We start from the raw sequence: 21,178 nt of genomic DNA on the forward strand, positions 1-21,178 counted from the left end.
CATTGGATGTGGATCCACTGGTAAAATTTACAGGTATTGAGTCATAGCGAAGGCTTGTTATTTATATGGCCCACCACACTCAGACTCAAAATATATTTGCAAATACCTTGGCCATATAGCTAGTCTCTGTCTGACTAAAATGGTAACTTAAGATAACACATTTATTTTAACCCACATTCTTCCACATGCCTGGTTACCTGTGCCCAGGTACCATGTGTCCTTCTCATTACATCTTCTCAGCAAATCTCCTGACTGGCTCTCTCCCATAATTCTTTCTGCCGCCTCTCTTTCCGGTCTAGGCTGGCAGGTGATACATGCATACAATACACAAGGAATTCTCTCTACACCAGTAGTAAATGTATTTTCCACATACATAAAATACCTCTTAAAGGATTTCAGATGCAAAGTAAATCTTGACCACACAGGGGGAAAAAAAAAACAAGAATAAAAATAAAGTAGGAAAAACTAACAGAGAAATAACAAGATAACATTCAGATACTGAATGGTTTTTACTGAGATGGCATGGGACAGCAGCCTTTTAACCAGCTTTAGTCTTCAATGTAGTGAAGCTTCTTCAATGAAACAGGAAAAGGAAGACTTAAAGGCGACAAGGATCTAAGAGGAAAATTAGAGCAATTTATACTTGAAATGAACTCATTTTTACAGATATTCTGCTGAATCTACTGAACATATTTTTGAAGTAATAACTAAATCTGGGAAGAACATACCATACAAGCTTTACCACCTATCAGCCACAGACCTATGTAAAAAGAAGGAGGAGGAGGAGGCGGAGGAGGAGGAGGAAGAGGAGGAGAAAGGAGAAGAGGAAAAAGAGGGGAGGAAGAGGAGGAAGAAGAAGAATAGGAGGGGAGGGGGAGGGGGGAGGAGGAGGAAAGGGGGGAGAGGGAGGAGGAGGAAGAGAAAAACAATGCCCCTCAAACTATCAATGCACACTGCTGAGCTAAATGGTGGGCCATATAAATAACAAGCCTTCGCTATGACTCAATACCTGTAAATTTTACCAGCGGATCCACATCCAATGTAATCCAAATCCAAGTGATGGAAGGTTTTCTTATTAATGACAAGTGAATTCGAATGTTTATATGGAAATATACTCAGATGATATGATAGTCATGCACCAAACAGTCTTAAAGGTCAGGCCATGAGACGGTTCTGCTGGCACACATGCTTATCATCAAACCATGTGACCTGAGTTTGCTCGTGGAGCCCACAAGGTGGAGAGAGAATCAGTTCCTGTGGGTTGTCCTCTGACCCCCACATGAGCACTGTGCTGCATGTGGGCACATGCAAACAAATGCAAGATAAATAAATGCTTTAAAAATAGGAAGAGTTTGTTGAATAAAAACCACTAAATACAGGTTATACATGCATAAAGAAAATGATTTTAAAACAATTACATGCTATAATATATATAATATATATTATATATATATATATATATATATATATATATATATATATATATCCATGTTTTAAAGGTCATGTAATGGTTTTACCTTCTCATAGGCTTTGCTGCACAGGGTAATATGTCTATAGCTTGCTGCTCATTAACACTGATGGTTCATTTTCTGTCAGTATATTCTAAGAGCTATGGCACCTTGTTAAGATAGAAATTTCAATTTTAAAAGAAAATTAATTTAGAAAACCAAAGTGTGTTTAATGTTTGAGGATGCAAATCTAATGGTAAAAGCAGAATGCTTTTAGAAAAACAAAAAAGATATGAACAAGGTCACCAAAAGTTATTTGTTTTGTTTTTGACAACATCACAGAGCACTCTTGGCATCCTTTCTAAGATAGGTTTCCCATAGTCTAAGGCAACATTTGCCTAAAATTATGCAAACAGGACTCAAAATTCAGATACGAAGAGAAAGAACATCTTGTTTTCTTTTCTAACCCTCCTGAAAATGGCTGAGGCTTAGGAGCCATTTTAGTAATCAGCATTTTTCTACGGCATAAAAAGTATCATATCAGCGTAATGACTAAACAATAATAGTAAAACTGTAAGTGATAAGTAACAAAGGGCATAAGTAAATACTGAAAATAGTTCCTTAAGCCACCACATCCAGAAATGGCAGCGAGATGGAAGGATACAGCAAAGGAAGTGAAAACCTGGTGTTGGGAAACATAAAAGGTCATGAATCAGCTACACATCTAGGAACTGGGAAACTTTCTGAGAAACCATCGTCATCGATTTGGCTTGGAAGCAGATCGATAGGGCACTCTCTTGCTTCATGATTGATGTGGGAGGGCCCAGCCCATTGTAGGAGATGCCATCCCTTGCCTAGTGGTTCTAGGTGCTAGAAGAAAGCAGGCTGAACAAGCCATGAGGAGCAAACCAGTAAACAGTGTTCTTCCATGGCTTTTGCTTTAGTTCCTGCCTCCAGGTTCCCGTGAGTTCCAGCCCTGACTTCTGCTACTGATGAACTATGATTGGGCTGTGTAAAGCAAATAAACCTTTCCCTTCCAGGATGCTTTTGAATGTGTTTATCACAGCAACAGAAAAGCAAGCTATAGAAACTATGGGGAAAATGTCCCCCAAATTCCAATACTGAAATTTTTATTTTCAAAGCATCATTCTCTCAGGTCATGAGGGTGCAGTGCCCTAGGGGATGATTCAGAGATGTGGCCTTACCCCCTCTTTCTTCTAAGCAAAGAGGCAAAGCAGAAAGCTGTGGGGTTGGGGGGGGGAGCGATCAGAACTTGTTTTTTACCAGACCCTACGTGATACAATGATTCTTAAATCTCTGAATGGCACTTTGGCTATAGCAATCCTGTGCAGATTTCCTTCATTTTGTCATACATGTAAAACTGATACAATGATAATACAAATTAATTGCCTTCTAGTTTGGTCTAAATTAAGATTTGATTAAGAAAATGGCAGCTGGAGAAGGACCCACTCTGAAACTTTTTCTATTGAAACAAACACTCCAAACCTGGCTATAGTTTGAAAATTGAAAAAAAAAATGTAAATATAAACTGCACAGCAATTTGCTTGTTTTAAATTTATTTTTATTTTATATGTGTGAATGTTTTACTTGTGTGTATGAATGCATGTGACTAGGTCTTGGGTGGAGACTAAAAGACAACACTGGAGCCTCTGGTTCCAGGTAGCTGTGGGGCACCTGGCATAAGTTCTGGAAAATGAACTCGGGTCCACTGAATAAGGCGAATGCAGATTTAAGGTGATGAAGACTGGGAAAGAAATTATTCTCTTTACAAAGTCAAATTCATTGATGATAAAATGCAGCCCGATGAGAGGCTTGTCTTCAGTAGAGCAGTCAGAAGGGGAAAAAAGGATTTTCATCTGCTGTGTATTTGATTGATGGGGATTAGATCTACAGCTGGGGAAAGTAAAAGGAACAAATTTTAGACATCTTCCAAAATAAGTTCCAGCTTCAATTTCAGTAGAAACGTGTTCAAACTGAAAGAAAATGATCAACTACTATTTTAAGTCACTTCTCCTTTATTTTGTTCTGCTGACTTGAAACTAAGAGCCCGTTTAACAGATTGGAACTCGTGTGGTATCATTCATAAACAAGCATCCGGAGCATGGCTCATGCTTCCTAAGCTTGAAATGTGACTTTCCTGATTCTCCAGTCAACATTCTCTTGCTGAAGCTTATTCCTTATGTTGCAAGCATCTACAGATAACTGTTCTTTCTCACTGTAGTGCTCAGCCTGTGCTTTATGTGTATCAACTTCCATAAATTCACGGCTTACTTTTTTGTAAAGGAACCACCTGAAGAGCCATTTAGTAACAGATTAACATTTAGTACAGTGACAAACTAATTATTGAGAAAACAAGTGAATTTTGTCATTTTATTAACCAAGTATGGACAGCTAGATTCTCACCACTGGATCCAGTGAGGAGCCTCAGCAAGATGTCAACACAGCTATTTCCTCTGCCACAGTCATGTGTATCATGGCCTTTGTGCCAAGAACTGGGTGTTCTTATAGATGCTTCCTGTGGAATCACCCTTTCCTCAAGTCCAGCCATAACATTAGGCCATTAAAATATATGGGACTGATGTTTTTCAAAACTATTGGCTTAAAAAACTCTTTGTGAATAAAGATGTAATTCAAGAACAAAATAGTCTGAAACTTGCATGGTGTTTGAACAATTTCTCACAAGTTTCTCATGTATAGAATCTTTTAAATTTTTGTATATTTAGTTGGAAGGTTCTGTAGAAGCCAGGAAAGTATAAGGGGAGTAGTGGAATACAGGTAATATGGAGCATATTAGGGGCACTGGAAGAGTTTAAGCATGGAGTATAGGAGAGGTGAAGGGGGAGGGAAAGGGTCAAAAACAAACACTCAAACAAATGGTGTATGAAAAAAAACATGGAAACTTACTGTCTTGTAACCAAGTTAAAAACACAATTTATTTTTAAGAGGAATTTAAAAGACTGGGAAAAACTGTTCCCAGAAACTGTGCATTTTTAACTCCCACCCCAATGCCAAGAGTGAGATACCTGATCATGAATTGTTGGTTTGGGAGGCTCCAGAGAACAATAAAAAAAAAAAAAAAATCATGGGCTGTTATTTGTCCACTAGAGCTAGATGATAAGATACCACATATTAGCTGAAGGCATCACATACTTTGGTTGCACGATACAGAGAAATCAAACTGGAACTTAGCTGGAAGTGTCCTCCCTGGTGTCTAGCTTTCACAGTCTTGGGATGTGCTACTCAGTCTACTGGGGGAGAAAAGACATCAGTAATAGTATCAAGCTGTGGACCTACCAGGCAAGATGTGCCCACAGCTACATTAGTGGTGCTACTGTCATGGGGGTAAGTAACTTCTTTCTGGTTGGGTTTATTCCTTCCCCTCAGAAGGGAACCATGCTGTAAATCCTATTTTAAAACTCATGATAGGGGAAGTAATAGGCTTAGAGGTAGAACTGAATCCTATTGTTTAGTCAACTCAAGATGGTAATGAACTGCTTTCTAAATATTTATGTCAGAGACAAATGTTACCCTCAGCCTTCATCAGACAATGCTCTTTCCAATGAACAGTAGAAAATGCAGAGAGACATGTGGCTACATAAGGTGTGACTTTTCAACTGAACTATGAAGACTTGTCTGCTGGATCTGGGTCCTGAGGACCTGAAAGAGTCAGGCAGACTACAGTCTGATGTTGTAGACAACTTTACTTCAGTTCTAGTGTAGTTTTATAAGTGAATGTAACAGAGAAATCAATGATTCAAAGAAGGTTGTTTGAGTTCAGAAAAGCATGATCAGAAAAACATGTAAATAAATACCAGTATGCACATGCTAAATGTTAACGGATCATCCCTTTCCCAGAACTTTCTCAGAACAGACCAATTTAAACATAGTTGCCTGGAATGTACCAAAGAGTGTAGCTGGGAGAGTATGAAAGCAAGACAGAAGGCCATATCCAGATTCAAGGAATACTGACCAGATTGGGTTCTACAGGTATGATCTGACATCCAACATGAATAAACATGTCTTATGAATTGAATGTAAATGTTTGTGTCAGGAGGCATCACATCCAAGAACAATCCAGGGAACAAAATGCACCTGAGGTGATAGCCCCTCTGCTTTTTTCCTGGCATTGTTTACCATTTGTCATTTTTTTTGACAATGTTCTAACAATAAAGCTTTGAGAATAAATGATGGATGAGTGTGTTTATCCCTACACCAGACATTTATGCCACCCACTGGAAGGTCCAAAGAACATGTGGGAGAGGGGATAGAAAGATATCAGGAATGGAAAGACAGTGAGACGGGCTGTAAGAAGCCATCTCCTGGGCAAATCCCAGACCACGTAGTCATGAACTCTTAACAATTATGAATGACACTACCAGATGTGTACAAGAATGGGCCCATCAGCCTCCAGGCATGGCTAGAGTAAGGGCTAAGAGGATCTTATCCAGCATTGCTGAACTGTTCCCAATAACAGATTCAGGGAATGGAGGAGTCATTGCCTTCAGTTGTGTACCTGTCAGTGGCCCCAAAAGGCTTCAATGGTGACTTCAGCCCTATGATCGCAGAGATGATTCTTGTTAAGTTAAACATGGCATACAAACAAACTCAACAATCATGACTCCAGGAAATGGGCTGTATGGAGAAGGGGGTGCTAATGGGGATGGAAGGGAGCAGAGAGAAAGTGGATAATGAGAGGAATAAGAACTCACTATACACATGTATGGGACTGTCAGAAAAATAACTGAATAAAAACTAAAATTTAGAAATGTATTTTACATGATTGCCATAATTCAAAATGCACCAAACCAAGAACAATAGTGTTATAAGTAAAACTTTATACTTTAAAGTATTTTCTGGAAAAAAGATACAATATTAATAAACCAAGTAATTTATTCTTAATAAAAAGTCAAATATGGCATATGTTGTGTTTCTATACCTGCATTTTTTTTTCCAAAATTGGGCAAAAATTCAGGTTTGATGAGGTTTGCTCTCAACATATACATAAAATTGCAGTTAATCCTTTATGCATCCTCCATAGGAATGATGTCTCTTTCTTGTAAGAAGTTGTACATTGGTTTGTTTACTGTGAAGTACAGATGATTGTCATTTGGAACACGTTGGAATCTTCTTCTAGAAGAGTGGTCATCTCTAACGGAAACTCTAACAGGACACTCAGCTTTCTGCAAAGAGTCACCAACTTGAGAAGGAAACAAATTTGATGATTTTAAAGAGTTCTTCCCTGGCAGGTGACTGATTTTTTTTTAAATTATTATCTACATTTGGGAACGTGATGTTATGCACAGGGGAAGTAAACAGAAGGTGAAAAGTGAATTGCTTGATAGCACCACAGTAAGGCAAATGCAGCAGGTGCACACATCTCCCAGGTTTTGTGACTGGATCCTTTACAACACTGCCAATCTTCTGCAGAATTCAGTGCTTTTCAATCTCTCTGCCATCACAGCAAAATGGTTGGGTGCTTTTCAGAAAATGTTAACTAATGTTTGAATTTTTTTTTTTTTAAAGCATGAGTGCATAGCATGATTAGGCTGGAGAAAGCCAGCCTTGCAGAAGACTGAAGACTGTATTAGAGAAAAAAAAGGGGGGGTGATCAGAAGAAGGATGGGGAGATAAGATATAATTAGTAAAACCTCAGCAAGATTGCCAGGGGTAAAGATAGAAAGTGGAAAGAACAAATCAAGAATAATGATGCAATTTAATCAGCATGGATGAAAATTGATTGGATGTTGGGAATGAAGCAAAAGTTTATCCATCTGGGCTTAGAGTTTGGCTCACAAGGATTAAAGACCTTCAGTTGACAAACATATCACATGGGATTTGAAGTTGGCTTGCTGTATTCTGTTTGTTGTTATCAGCTCACAGACTAAACATTCTGTTTGGCTGTTCTGGTTATATGACCTGAGATAGTCAGGTATTTCTAAATGGAGCCTCAATCAGTGTGGGATCAAAGGAAGGAGAGAAAAAGAGAGAGACAGAGACAGAGAGAGACACAGACACCGACACACATACACACAAACACACACACACAGGAGGGGGGGCGGAAACAGATGACAGATATAGGAGAAGAGAGAATACAATGAGAATTGAAAGTAAGACATACTTTTTTTTCTTTTCCTTTTACATACTGCCAAGCAATTCATTCTCAGCCCAATCTCTATATCTATGGTACAAGGTGAAGGACCAAGGGGAGCAGTGCCTGTGCAGACTCCAGGGAATAATAGACTATGGTGATTGCTATTCTTCCCTAAGCCTATCTGGTGGCTGGACAGAGCATGAAAGCAATATTCAATGGAGACGTTGTGCCTTTCCCCAGAATGCATACTCTCTTTTACTTTGGAGTAAAAGCAGATATCTGACTTTCAACATGATCTAGATGCTTTTATATCAGATCTGACATTTGGAATTGAAAGGCTTAGAATGCATTGCTAAGATACTATATAGCCACGAGATTCCAAACTGGAACACATATGCCTGAATGAAGTGAAATGTTAACCTGGGTGCCAGCCTAAAATAACACAACTGTGATGGCCATTCTTGCTTGTCAACTTGTCTACATCTGGACTTAACTAAAACCAAAAAAATAGAAGGCATACCTGTGAGGGAGTTTTGCTTAATTTAAAGTAGGAAGATCCACTTTTAATCCAGATCTTTAAGGTAGGAAGACATACCTTTAAGTTGTACCTTGAGGTGGGAAGACACCTTTAATCTGGCCTATACCTTCTGCTTCTGGAAGGCTACATAAGGACATAAAAGAAGGATACACTTGCTCTTTGTCCACTTTTTCTCTCATTACTAGCAAGTTTATTCCTTTACTGGCACCAAAGCCTACTGCTTCAGGATTTAAGCATCTACTTAAGACCAGCTGAAACATCTAGCCTCTTAGACCGAGCAACGTCTGGATTCTTGTTTTTTCTATTCATAGTCAACCATTGTTGGATTAGCTGAACCATAGCCTACAAGTCATTCTAATAAATCATATATATATATATATATATATATATATATATATATAATGTAAATCACATATATGAGAAAGAGGATTCATTCTGTAAGTTCTGTTACTCTAGAGAACCCTGACTAATATACTGAGCAATTGAATAGAACAATATTTTATAGAAAAATAAACAAGATAAATCATGATTATGTCATTTCAACAAAATCATGTCCTAGGGGAGTGAAGCCTGAGACTCAGTGCTCTGTGCTGAGGGTAGCATTAAGACCACCATGAGATCATGGCAGTGACTTTCTTGGTAAGTATGGTTTTTAAGTCTATGTGTGGTAAAGGAATGCCTCAAACAATTTTTAGATGTCTTGCTCAACTGTGAAAAGACAATGCCAAGCATAGTAACAACAGCTGCTGCAGAACACAGATTAATTTCTTATAACTAAAGATTATTATGGCACAGGGCATTCTGGGGTATCTAGCAGTCATGCCATATAAACATCACTGGCTTTCATGAAGCCTTCAGATTTTCCTGCATCCAGCTCACAGTAGGAATCTTTAGAGGCATATCCTATTTGTGATTACTAATTTTTGTTTGCCTGTGGGTAGGTCCTCAATATGGCTAACCTTGCAAGAAGAAACAAAAGATAACCTGTTTACATTAAACTTTCTGCTCAGAGGCTACATACTGATTAAAACGTAATGGAAAGCTCACAAATACTCTTCACCAACAGATGTCAAACCAGAAGCTGGAAGAATATACACTGTATGCATGCACATCCTCTGTCCACAAATCTTTAATATTTAGCATGTAAAGAACTACAAGTCCATGGATAAGTATAAAGGAGCTCAAAGAAACAAAATAGGCTGAGCACATGACAAAAGATGCCAGTACAGATGGTTAGCATAGGAAAAACTCCCGTAATTAAAATTAAGTTAGAATAAAAACAACAAATGGTTTTATACATTGAGTAAAAGCAACAATTATTGGGGCTGGAGATTTGGCTCAGTGGTTAAAAGCACTGGCTGTTGTCCTAGGAACCCAGAGTTGAGTACTTAGCACCCACAGTTGCTCACAAAAATCTGTAACTCCACTTCTGGGTGACTTGACGCCCTCTTCTGGCATCTATAGGTATGACACACACGACACACGTGTTTATATATATATATATATATATATATATATATGCGCATACACATAAAATATACATAAAATAAACATAAAGAAATCAACTTAAAGAGAAAGGGCATGTAGGAGTGCATATTAAAGAGAAAGAATGCCATCCCACTCCCATCGCTTGCAGTGTGTTTGCACATTAGCATATGGCACAGCAGAGACACTCTGGTCACACAGGCAACCCAAGTGGGTTTTAGACACTTGTCCATAAGTGAAATCGATACATTCCGCTAGATTGCCTATAAAACATTATAACTTAATTATCAATTTTATAAGAAAACCTAAGAATAACATCTAAACATATGATAAAATGAAGATGAAGCTCAGAGAGACAGAATGCAGCACGTGCTATGTACTGAGCTATTGATTATGTCCTCGTCTTGTCCATTGCATCTTGTAGTTTGTCGCATATAGTCATATGACATATATCTATTTGTATCTGTACACTATTCCATGAGATACAAGTAGGACAGATTTAAGCAGCCATATTTAATAATTGGGTGATATCTACTTCCTTCGTTGGAGATCATAGGGCATGTAAGGAAGAAATTCCTATGTATTATTACCACCGATATACATTGCATTTTACTGTGACCTTTAAGCAAACAGAAACTCAAATAAAAAGCTTATGTTGCTGTGTCATTATTCAATATGAGCTTGATAACTTTAAGAATTTATTGAACAGATCATGGTTCTGCAGAGGGAAGAGCTTTGCTTTTGTGTGACATTTCAGGCCAAGGGCATGTAGGAGTGCATATGTTACCACAGATGAGAAAGTCTCCATTTTTGGGATAGAAAGCTGATAATTACTTGCAGACCTTTACAATTCCAAAAAACATGCTTTGAAACACCAAAATTGAAGGCATCCCTTAGTCATTCAGAGTCCCAGTTTTATATATATATATATATATATATATATATATATATATATATATATATATATATAGTTTAAACAAAGATTGACAAAAGATGTTTTATGTACCTCAAAAAGCCTTGAAATTGAATTTTGTTTCCAAGCTGGTGTGATTGGTTGATTTACTTTTATTGCTTTAAATTGTGTGTGTGTGTGTGTGTGTGTGTGTGTGTGTGTGTGTGTGTGTGTGTGAACATATGAAAGGGTGTGGTTGGAGGAGGTAGACACACATGACTGTAGGGCATGGGAGGCCCTGTAGCTGGAGTTGCAGGCAGTAGTGAGACAGTTGACGTTGATGATGGGAGCTGAACTCAGGCTTTCTGAAAGCATAGCCAATAGGAGCAGAGTTGTCTCCCTAGCCCCACAGTTTACTTCTTTTAGAAATTTTAAGTTTCCACTTCCATGGTAGGAAACCCAAATTTCCAAAATATGTGTCCAAGCTTTATATGGGATCACGCCTCAGTTGCACAATGTTAAGTAGAGACTTTTACTCTTCCAGTTCTTGTTACATCAACATTTCTGCTGAAAAGAGATATAAAGGTTCAAGCTTTGTTGAGCAGGGATGACCAGATGTCAAAGGAGCACTGTATTACAAGAACACAGTAGTGGACATCCAAGCAAGAAGCTCTGTGCAGTACCTGACTCATGACTTTCCTTCCACAATCACCAGCATGTGTGTTCAGCTGTGTTCACTAGCAAAACTTCATCCCAGCTGGCTTGATGATCCTTTGCACCCTTCATGGTGAAATAGGAAACTCATGGGACCTCATCTGAGTACCCAGGTGCTCCATACCACATGAATGTAATTTTGCCCTAATTACCCTCAAGGACAGGCTAGAGTATCCAGGTGGGGAGAGAGTAGCATGCTGGGGGCACTTCATCTGTGTGGTTACAGGAAATCTATTGCCCTTGCTGAGTAAAGAGTTTCCAGTATGACCTTTTATGGGGGAGCACCCACACTCCTGAAAGTTGCTGCCCAGTAAGTTGTGCTCTGTAAGGAGGCCCAGCAAACTCACTGTTCTCCAGTGAGAACTTGGGCAGGATCCTTTTGTCATTGGGTCCTTTGGAGGAGGGGTAGGCATTGCTTATGTCTCCTGCTCGGACAAAATTTAAGCAGTGTTCTCTCTGCAACATTAGATGACAATGATCCATTTGCTTATCAAATTACTGTCTCAGGTAAGTTGAAACATGATTTTCTTAAATGTAACAGAGACACAACCCATGTAACTAAATTTAAATGGGTAGAGACAGTAAGATGGCACAGTAGGGGTAAAGAAGCTTGTGTCTTATAAGCTGAACAGCTTGAATTTGATCGCCCAGAACTCATAATAGGAGAAGAGACTAACTCCTAAATGTTGTGTCCTTCTGTGCACTGCATGTATGTTTTCCTGTAATAATAAAAAAAACTACACATTTTAAAAGGTAAACATATACTCAAGATACATGATTTTAGTGTTATTCATCTTAAGCTTTATTTTAACTGTCATAAAACTGGATCCATATGCAGATCCATCATTTTTTATTGGAATCACCCCACTAACAAGGTAAAGAACTACTGAAAAAAAATAATAAATAATTTTGTAGTTCCTCAGAATAAGCACTGTTTCCATACCATCAGAACTGAAGAGAGCTAGGGTGTTTGTTGTTAGTTTCCATATATTTTGTAATATGTTCATGGATAATCATTAAGGATAACAGGTAAGATCCTGTGAGCTTAAGGGAAAATGAAGCACAGCTATAACCGGGAAATGGAATTGCCTTGTATAGTTATGCGGTGAATAAAGCAAAGTACAACAAGATGTTCATCATAATAGTAATTAATACTTGATGCTTAAAACATACCCCAAATGAACCAGATAGCTAAACAGAAAGCTGGAAGCTAAATCAGTATGTGTCCTTCATGCTCTGTACCCTTGCTTCAGAAGCCAAAGAAGGCTGGATATACAATTCCTAGCATAAAGGAATTTACTGTGAACAGACACCATGACCAAGGCAACTCTTATAAAGACAACATTTAATTGGAACTGGTTTACAAGTTCAGAGGTTCAGTTCATTGTCATCATAGCAGGAAGGCAGTGTCCAGGAAGGCATGGAGCAGGAGGAGCTGAGAGTTCTACATCTTCATCTGAAGGCTGTTAGTAGAATACTGGCTTCCGGACAGCTAGAATGAGGGTCTTAAAGCCCACACCCACAGTGACACACCTACTCCAACAAGGCCACACCTCCTAATACTGCCACTCCCTGGGCCAAGCACATTCAAATCACCACAATAGGCAAGGGCTACAGGGTAAAACTGAACTCTGATCCCCCTGCTTCCACTCCCAAGTTCAGGAAATAAAGGCAAGGGCCAGCATGCCCTGCAACTGCTAATCTATCTTGCAAAAGGCTTATTCATAAGAGCATCTTGTGATATTCTCTTAACAGATTCTAACTGTAACATGCTGCTCTGTTCAGTGTTAGCAAAACACTTTTAAACAATGTAAGCTGGACTCTTAGACTTGTGCATAATTTAAAATTCAGGGCTCCAGAGCTGATTAATTACAGATAAATTATATTTTTCTTTGTGTGCAACTCAATAGATAATCATACTTAATTGCCTTGTGAGAGAATGGGAGTCCCTATTACATGAAATTAGGAGCTTAAAGAAGTTTGCACGATAATTTTAAAACAATATTTGACTTGAAAAGGCTAACAATTAGCCAGAACATTTTGCATGCGTTGGATCCACATTTAATAATGAACATTTGCTCTTTAATTTCTTCTCAACATTTTTGTGTTTTAAAAACAGAAGAGTCTGCATAACATAAATATATTCACATAGCTTCTCTAAGCTTTCTCTATGCCCAGGAAAAAAAATCACTTGTGAGTATTGGCTCTGTGTAATCAATTTTTCTCAATGTTCCTTTCAAATTTTTGGTTATAAAAATTATTCATGCCCCAGTATTTTCAGGCTCTGGAGATGTTTTGATGCTTTGAACTTATGGGCACATTATAGTCAATTTGGAAAAAAAAACCAAGTCTCTTTTATTCATCTCATGTAAAGGCTGAGTTTTCCTGCATTGGTAACAGAGCCCCAGAGGACACTGAGGTAGTCACTATTCACCTGCAATGCATGCACACCCACACCCACACCCACACCCACACTCATTTGTCAATGGAGTCATACACACACACACACACACACACACACACATACACACATTCATTTGTCAATGGGGTCAAGCACACACACACATTTATTTGTCAGTGGGGTCATGCACACACACCTTACACACACACACACACATTTCTCCATGGGGTCATGCACACACACATTTATTTGTCAGTGGGGTCATGCACTTACACACACACATATACACTCATTTGTCAATGGGGCAATGCACAGACACACACACACATTCATTTGTCAGTGGGGCCATGCAAGCACACACACCTTACACACACACACACACACACACACATTCATTTGTCAATGGGGTCAAGCACACACACACATTTATTTGTCAGTGGAGTTATGCACACACACCTTACACACACACACACACACACACACACACACACATTTGTCCATGGGGTCATGCACACACACATTTATTTGTCAGTACTTACACACACACATATTCACTCATTTGTCAATGGGGCAATGCACAGACACACACACACATTCATTTGTCAGTGGGGCCATGCAAGCACACACACCTTACACACACACACACACACACACACACACACACACACACATTTGTCAATGGCTGGAGCAAAGTGCTGACAGGAATAGTTGAGTGAGAAAAGGTTGTGTTTACCAATTACAAAATTAATGTAGTTTTGATGATAGACTAATCTGGTTTTTTTTTTTACCTTAAAATATTCGTGCTAAGGTAGAGAGAAGTAACTCCCATATACAATTCATATAGTTTCTGAAATTGACAGTCAGTGTACCAGGCCCATTTTCCCCCATGCAAGCCTGAGAAAGGTGATATCTATCCTATTATCCCATTGTCTTCATAAAATATATGCAGCCTGCTACCTTGGAAACCCAGGAGTAGGAGGAGCCGTTCTGGGTGATTGCATGTGGCTGCAGTTGTCAAGGAAACTCATGCCTTCTCTCCTGGGAATGCTCAGTGTTGGTTGGTCTTCTGCAAGGAGTGGGCTTGACAGAGCTCTTGGAGGGAGAGCGGGGCTGGGGACATAGTCAGGCCTTTCCATGTACACAAACTGGGTGAGCCGCAGTGCAGACTCAGCATAGTGGTCGGCGAGCAAAGCAAAGCTTGTGGATTACCACACAGCTTTCAGCAGAACCCAAAATATCAAAAGTACCAACACAGACCCTAAGAACAGAGAGAATGAATGAAACAGGAGACACTGAAAACATGAGGTGTCTGAAGCTGTGACTGTGGAACAAGCACTCTTTGGGTGACTTTCTACAGAAGCAAATCCCCTTTCCAAGATATTTTTAATTGCTTAAAAATTTTATACATGTATATAATGTATTTTGGCCCAATCTACCCCATTCTGTCCCTTTCAGTTCTTCCCCCAATCCTTTACTTTACCCAAGTGCTTTTGAAAAAAAAAAATCTACCAATTCTAATCAATTCTTTAACCACATTCTATCAGTCACTCAGTTATTATTGTGGAAACATCACATACAAAATATCCCAGCATCCTGTATTTCATCATCTCAGTGCAAACAAATGCATAAAAACCCAGATAAGATAAATGTTGCTTTAATAGTGACTTACTCTATACCATTGTCTATCGATTATGAAATATAAAACCACTTTAGTCAAAGCGTTTTATTAATGTCCTTCAAAAGACCATTGGAAATAACATGCGCCATAAAAGAAAAAAAATTGGAATTTTGCCAGAGCCTTCAGAGTGCTGGTGATAAAGGCAACGTGCCACTGTGCCTAGCAAGGGACCCAGTGCTCGGAAGCATTCGCCTCATTGTCTGTTCTAAAATGTTACCACGCAGCCTACATACAGACAGGTACACAAAGGTGTTTTGTTGAAAAACTAGGTGGAAACAGTTAAGATTTCTCAGAAGTGAGTCAGGGAGAATTGCCATTCATTAAGCATCCTTTTGAGCCGTGAAGGGATGTGAAAGCAAGCCCCCACCTGCAGTTCAGCCAGAATGTGTGTTTTAGCAGCCTGGTTAGGGTGCAATTTGAAAAAGTGTCTTAAATGCCTCAAAACGTCACCAGCTATCACTGAACTTGGCAGTATAATTTTAAGGCTATTTTCTAAAATAACTGTACAAAAGGATAATAACACACTTTGTCAAAAAAGAAAAAACTCTGCATTCTAGGACTTGCCCGTTAATAAAGTCATGCCACACGCAGAGGATGGAGTGGTATACCGGTAACTATCTGTCAAGGCGAACTGTAGCAAAGCATGTGTAACTGGGTGAGCAAGTTTGTCATAGAATGTGAAGCTAAGTGAAGACCACAGCAAAGAATGATAATTCTACCATCTTCCTTCCCTTGGCCTGGCAGCCTCTCTCCGATCACATAACAGTCGGAAACAAATCAGTCTGGAAAGCACCGAGTCCCAGGTCCCAGGATGCTCAATCCATGGATCCATAGAGTCAGCACAGTGTGTGAGCATCTTCACAGGTGAATGCTGACAGGCCAGGCCACAGCACCATTCTACAGTGGGTGGACTGAAGAGATATGAGATCTGATGTATGGATTTGGTACCTAGAAAGCCACGTTTGCATCCGCTTCATTTGTGACTGGAGAAAGTTGCAAATCGGGGTGTACGATGACCTCACTTGATTAAAGAGGGAGATACAGAAAATGCACACCCATCTGTGGGTGCGTGCTACACATGGCTGCCTAGTGGAAAAACACTCACGTGGCTGCTTGTTACTGGAAGAAGCTATTCCTTTAAGCTTTGTAGGAACGGCGGTGTTTTATAAAGTAGAGAAGTGATCCCACTTGTAGGAAAAAATAGAGCTGGCATTTTACTGCTAATGTTTAGTTGTTACACTAATCAATACATTCCCGTTCTCAACAACATGTTTAAAGATACACTTCATTAATTTAAAGCACCATGAAAGGAGACCATGTAGATATCCAAGGTCCAGAAGACCAGTATGATGTCTGGCTTTTTGTCAACTTGCTATAAATTACAGTCACCTTAATAGGGAGCCTCACCAGAAGAAATTTCCTGATTGCCATAATTGATGTGGGAGGACCCACCCCAAGTGTGGGCAGCAACTTCTGCTATTGCCCGCAATGTAAGGACATGACACAGGGAGCACCTTGTTGTCCTGCTACTGACTAAGGACCAGATGCTCTTCATGAACTTTCTAGTTTTTTATTTTAATTAATATTGATTGATTGATTGATTGATTGATTGATCTATCTTCGCAAGATTGGGACTGCTGAAGGATCCAGCCTGTGAATTAAGCAGCTCCCTGTCTTGGCCTCCCCGTGAGGACAGGCAGTTGAATACTCTGATTCACAGCCATGCATCTCAGGCAAAGAGCAGCTCGTGAACCTTCTTCACACCTCATGTCTCTAAAATCCAAGGGTGGGCTTAAGGGGACCCTCACACAGGTGCAGATGCTGTGTGACTCCCCACAAGTTCACAGTGTATTTATAGTTTCTAAGGATTTTTCACCCATTTCTGTTTCTTGTTTCTTCACTCCAAGTTACCTTTTTCTGCTATTTACTGAAGGAATCTGCTGATGGCAAAATCTTTTCAGTCTTTGTCATCTTGAGTTCTGAAGCCAGGTGTGGCAGAACATGCCTGCCATTTCAGAATTCAGGAGTCAGAGACAAAAGTTGAAGGCCAAGCTGTTCTATAGAGTGATTACAGTCCAGCCAGGGCTACAAAGTGAGACCCCATTTAAGAAAGAGGGAGAAGAACAAAATATATTTTATTTTGCTCTCATTGTTAATAATTTCACTGTGTTGCTACAACTCCTCTCCTGGGGAGACATGAACAACATTCACCCCTCTTCCTTGGATTCCAATGACAACCAGAAGCATGATTCCTCCAAAGTTCACTCTGGGAAATGGATGGGTTCACAGGCCAGAGCCCTTTCTCTCTAGTCCAGTGTTCTCCAGCTTTGCTGCCTCCCTGATAGCCTAAAAGTGGTCAGCCTGCAGCAGGCTTCCTGACTCATGGTGCTTGGTGCTTTATTCTTCCCGCCCCTTATGCACCAAGAGCCTAGTGTAATTCATCATACGTAAGTCTTCTCTCTCAATAGTGTCCCTATCTCGGATACCCTGTCCAAACTCCAGCTGCTTCAGAGCCTACAAGCCCACTATCAGTACGTCTCTTTTGCTAAGTGATGCTGTTATACATTCTTGGTTCCATCTTTCCTCCTGGTATTGGCAGAGTGAAGCCAGGAGGAAGCTAGAACCTCATCAATCCTGGGGCTGACCTTCCCTGTTTGTAGAGGTTGAGGACTGATTAGAGCTACCTACTTTCAAACACCTGAACATCGTGACTGTGCGTTTCAAATAATCTTAGAGTATCTATTGTGAGACAGTCCTATGCTGGTTGCTTTGTTTTTTTTGTTTTTAAAGTCTAAGTACATCTTATTCATTTTAGAATAAGAAATGTGAGATTATAAAAAGCTATTTGCTTAAGCTGACAAAATAATGATAAACAGAAGTGAATTTTTTTTCTTATGTTATGTCCTGGCATTTCCACTGCACCACAGTGCCCTAACAGCTAACTGCGCTGGGAACAGGCAGGGAGTGGTCTTTCTCAATAGCCAGTTTATACACTTTCAGTTTGCAGCTAATATTTCAAATGCTTCGCAGAAAATAACTTATGCCCGATAGATACTTCTTTCTACATATGAAGCAGAGTATTAATCGAGGCGATAACAGTCTGCCACATCCCTAGTCACAAACAGAGGCAAAGAAACAAAAGGTATGTCAACAAGCCACTTCCTCATAAAGGAGAATTCATTAAGAGAATAAAGATGGAGAGATGGCGCAGTGGCTAGAGCACTGGCTGCTCTTTAGAGGACATGGAGTAGGGGTTTCTTCCCAGCACCTCTCTGTAACTCTAGTTTCAGGGGACCTGATGCCTTCTAATGGCCTCTGCAGCCACTCTACACGTGCACACATACATTCAGGTAAAACATTCATACATACAAAGTGCTTTTTAAGACTAGAATAAACTCCATTTTATAAAAGATTCCCACTATCGTGCTTTTATCACTTTTATCCATGATCTAGAGTGAGCTTCACGTGTCTGAACAGGTGTTAGGAAGTGACCGATGACACCTTTCTGTTAAGTAGGATATGTCTGAGCATCTTCATGTCAGATGGTTTAGTCCATGCTTCCGGTTGTCATTTGAATGTTATCACCAGTTTGAAGATTAGATTCTCACAGAGTCCCTGTTATGGATGATGCATTTAAAGCACGAGAAAATGAAATATTTCGCCCAAGGTCACGCAGGCAGTAAATGGCAGAGCAGGGAAGAGTGGCAGCTAGGGAAGAGAATCTTACAACATGCTCAGCTATGCTGATTACCCCCTTTGAAAGTGTGAGTGTGATGGGAAAGTAGATATGTGCAATCGATAGTACCTCAGAAGTTATTTCAATGCACCCACACACATATACACACACATGTACACACACATGTACACACATGCACATATACATGCTCTCTTCTCTCTCTGTCTCTCTGTCTCTGTCTTTCTCTGTCTCTCTGTCTCTCTCTCTCTTACACATATACACACACACATACACACACATTTCCTATAATATTCTTTTGTGCCTACAAATAGAGCTTCATTATAATTTTTCAATTGTGAAGATTTCTGTCTTTGGTAAAAGAACAATGCACCGTGGAGGACAGAAAATGTGTTTTTCTAGTTCTGAATGTCTAGTCCTAAATGGGAACAGATGGGAGAGGACACAGTGAAAATAGATAACGCTCACTGCAAGCAGATAAGGCAGAAGGTTAAAATTCCAGTTAAGATTAGTCTTAAAAAATGTGACTCTTTGGAAATTATAATCTAAATATAGTCACGGTGCCAGAAGCATTTTTAAAAAGCTCTCTGCAATGGGCCCCGGGCTTCAAGAAGAGTGGTGAGGTGGTACTCAGGAGGGAATGGCAAGCTTTGGCTCAGGCCGAATGAGGAGAGAGATGCTATTCCTCTGACTTCTGTTTTTATAAGAAGTTAACTGGAGTTTCTAATCAGTGGCTACTTATTAGCAAACATTTGATGATTTTTGTAACATCAGAAAATACTGGAGTGTATGTTTCAGTCTACAACTACCACTACCATGACGGCCATAGCTTGAACTGTTTGCAACAGAAGGGCTGGGGCAATAGTTTGAGTAATCCCAAGAATTTCCCAGCATCCATGTAAAAGCCAGGTGCAATGGCGTGCTGCTATAACCCAGTACCAGGGAGGTAGAGGCAAGCAGGTCATTGCTGTTACCGTTTTAGATTTTAGTTCTAATTTAAATTTTAAACGGATCTGTTTAAATGTATCCATTTCTTTCCCACTGTTTCAGGGGATTGCTTCAGGAATGGCTCTGTTTAATGTACTGCAAATGGTTGTTGGCCCACATGCCATCTGTATTTCCATAGATCATCCTTCCAGGCTTCCAGACTCAAAGATGACCCTTTGGTCTTGTCTCTGAAGTCATTTAGGCTTTATTTACAGTGCAATTCTTTAGCCCTTTCAAGTCTGTCACTTTGTGTCTTGAACCATTCTTTCCCATTTGTTCCTGTCTTACTAAAAGACCAATGAATTTGGTCACACATACACTTTTTATTCCTGTTATGTTGTTTTGTTTTTTTCCTTGTGGTTTTCCTTCCTCTGATGAGCAATTCTTTTCTTAGACACTCATTGAAATGATGTTAGCCCTTTGGCCCTGAAGCACAGTTTACAATGGTAACTTTGAACCACATTTGATTACTTTTTAGCAGATGAGGAGTTTGGTTGCAGGAGCCCTGACTCTCTGAGAATGGTCTCAATGTTTGTGGTCATTTTGTGCTGTGTCCTGGGTATTTTGAAGAGTGTGTTACAAGGATCTGAGTCACATTAATATCTGGATTAGTGAGCTGGCTGATGGGTAAAGGTCCTTGCTGCAGAACAGGTGCTTTAGTTTGATGCCCTGGATCCATATATGTGGTCAAGGGAGAGATTTCTTTCCAGCAAGTAGTCCTATGGCTTCTACACATGTGCTGTAGCACATGCAGCAAACGCATAAACATCCCAATAAAAGGTTTTTAAGAATTTAAAGGTAGCAGTCTAGTTAGTTTTAAGTAATTAAAGCTAAACACAAAACTATTTTGGAAAAAATCAGTTAACGCTCATTTGATAAGCTTGGAAAATTAGAATATATTTGATTAAACACTAACCTTTGAGACTACCTGGAAGGTAACTGAATTTAATATAAATCCCTTCTTTTGTGGCACATTTTCATCCCAAGTTAGCATCATTATTGGTAAATTATACATATATATATATATATATATATATATATATATATATATATATATTTGGTCGGCAATTTGTAGGACCATGTTTTAATACAACCTCATATGCCAAAATAATTAGCGCATTCCAAACGAATGATCAAACCTTTTTACAAAATATAACATGTTTCCTGGTAATTATTGCTGCTATTTGAAGGGAGAATGTGTAGCTTTAGAAGGACCCAGTTGCTGCCTA

Source organism: Arvicanthis niloticus, chromosome 4, assembly GCF_011762505.2.
Source record: "Arvicanthis niloticus isolate mArvNil1 chromosome 4, mArvNil1.pat.X, whole genome shotgun sequence".
In the NCBI taxonomy this organism is placed as follows: domain Eukaryota; kingdom Metazoa; phylum Chordata; class Mammalia; order Rodentia; family Muridae; genus Arvicanthis; species Arvicanthis niloticus.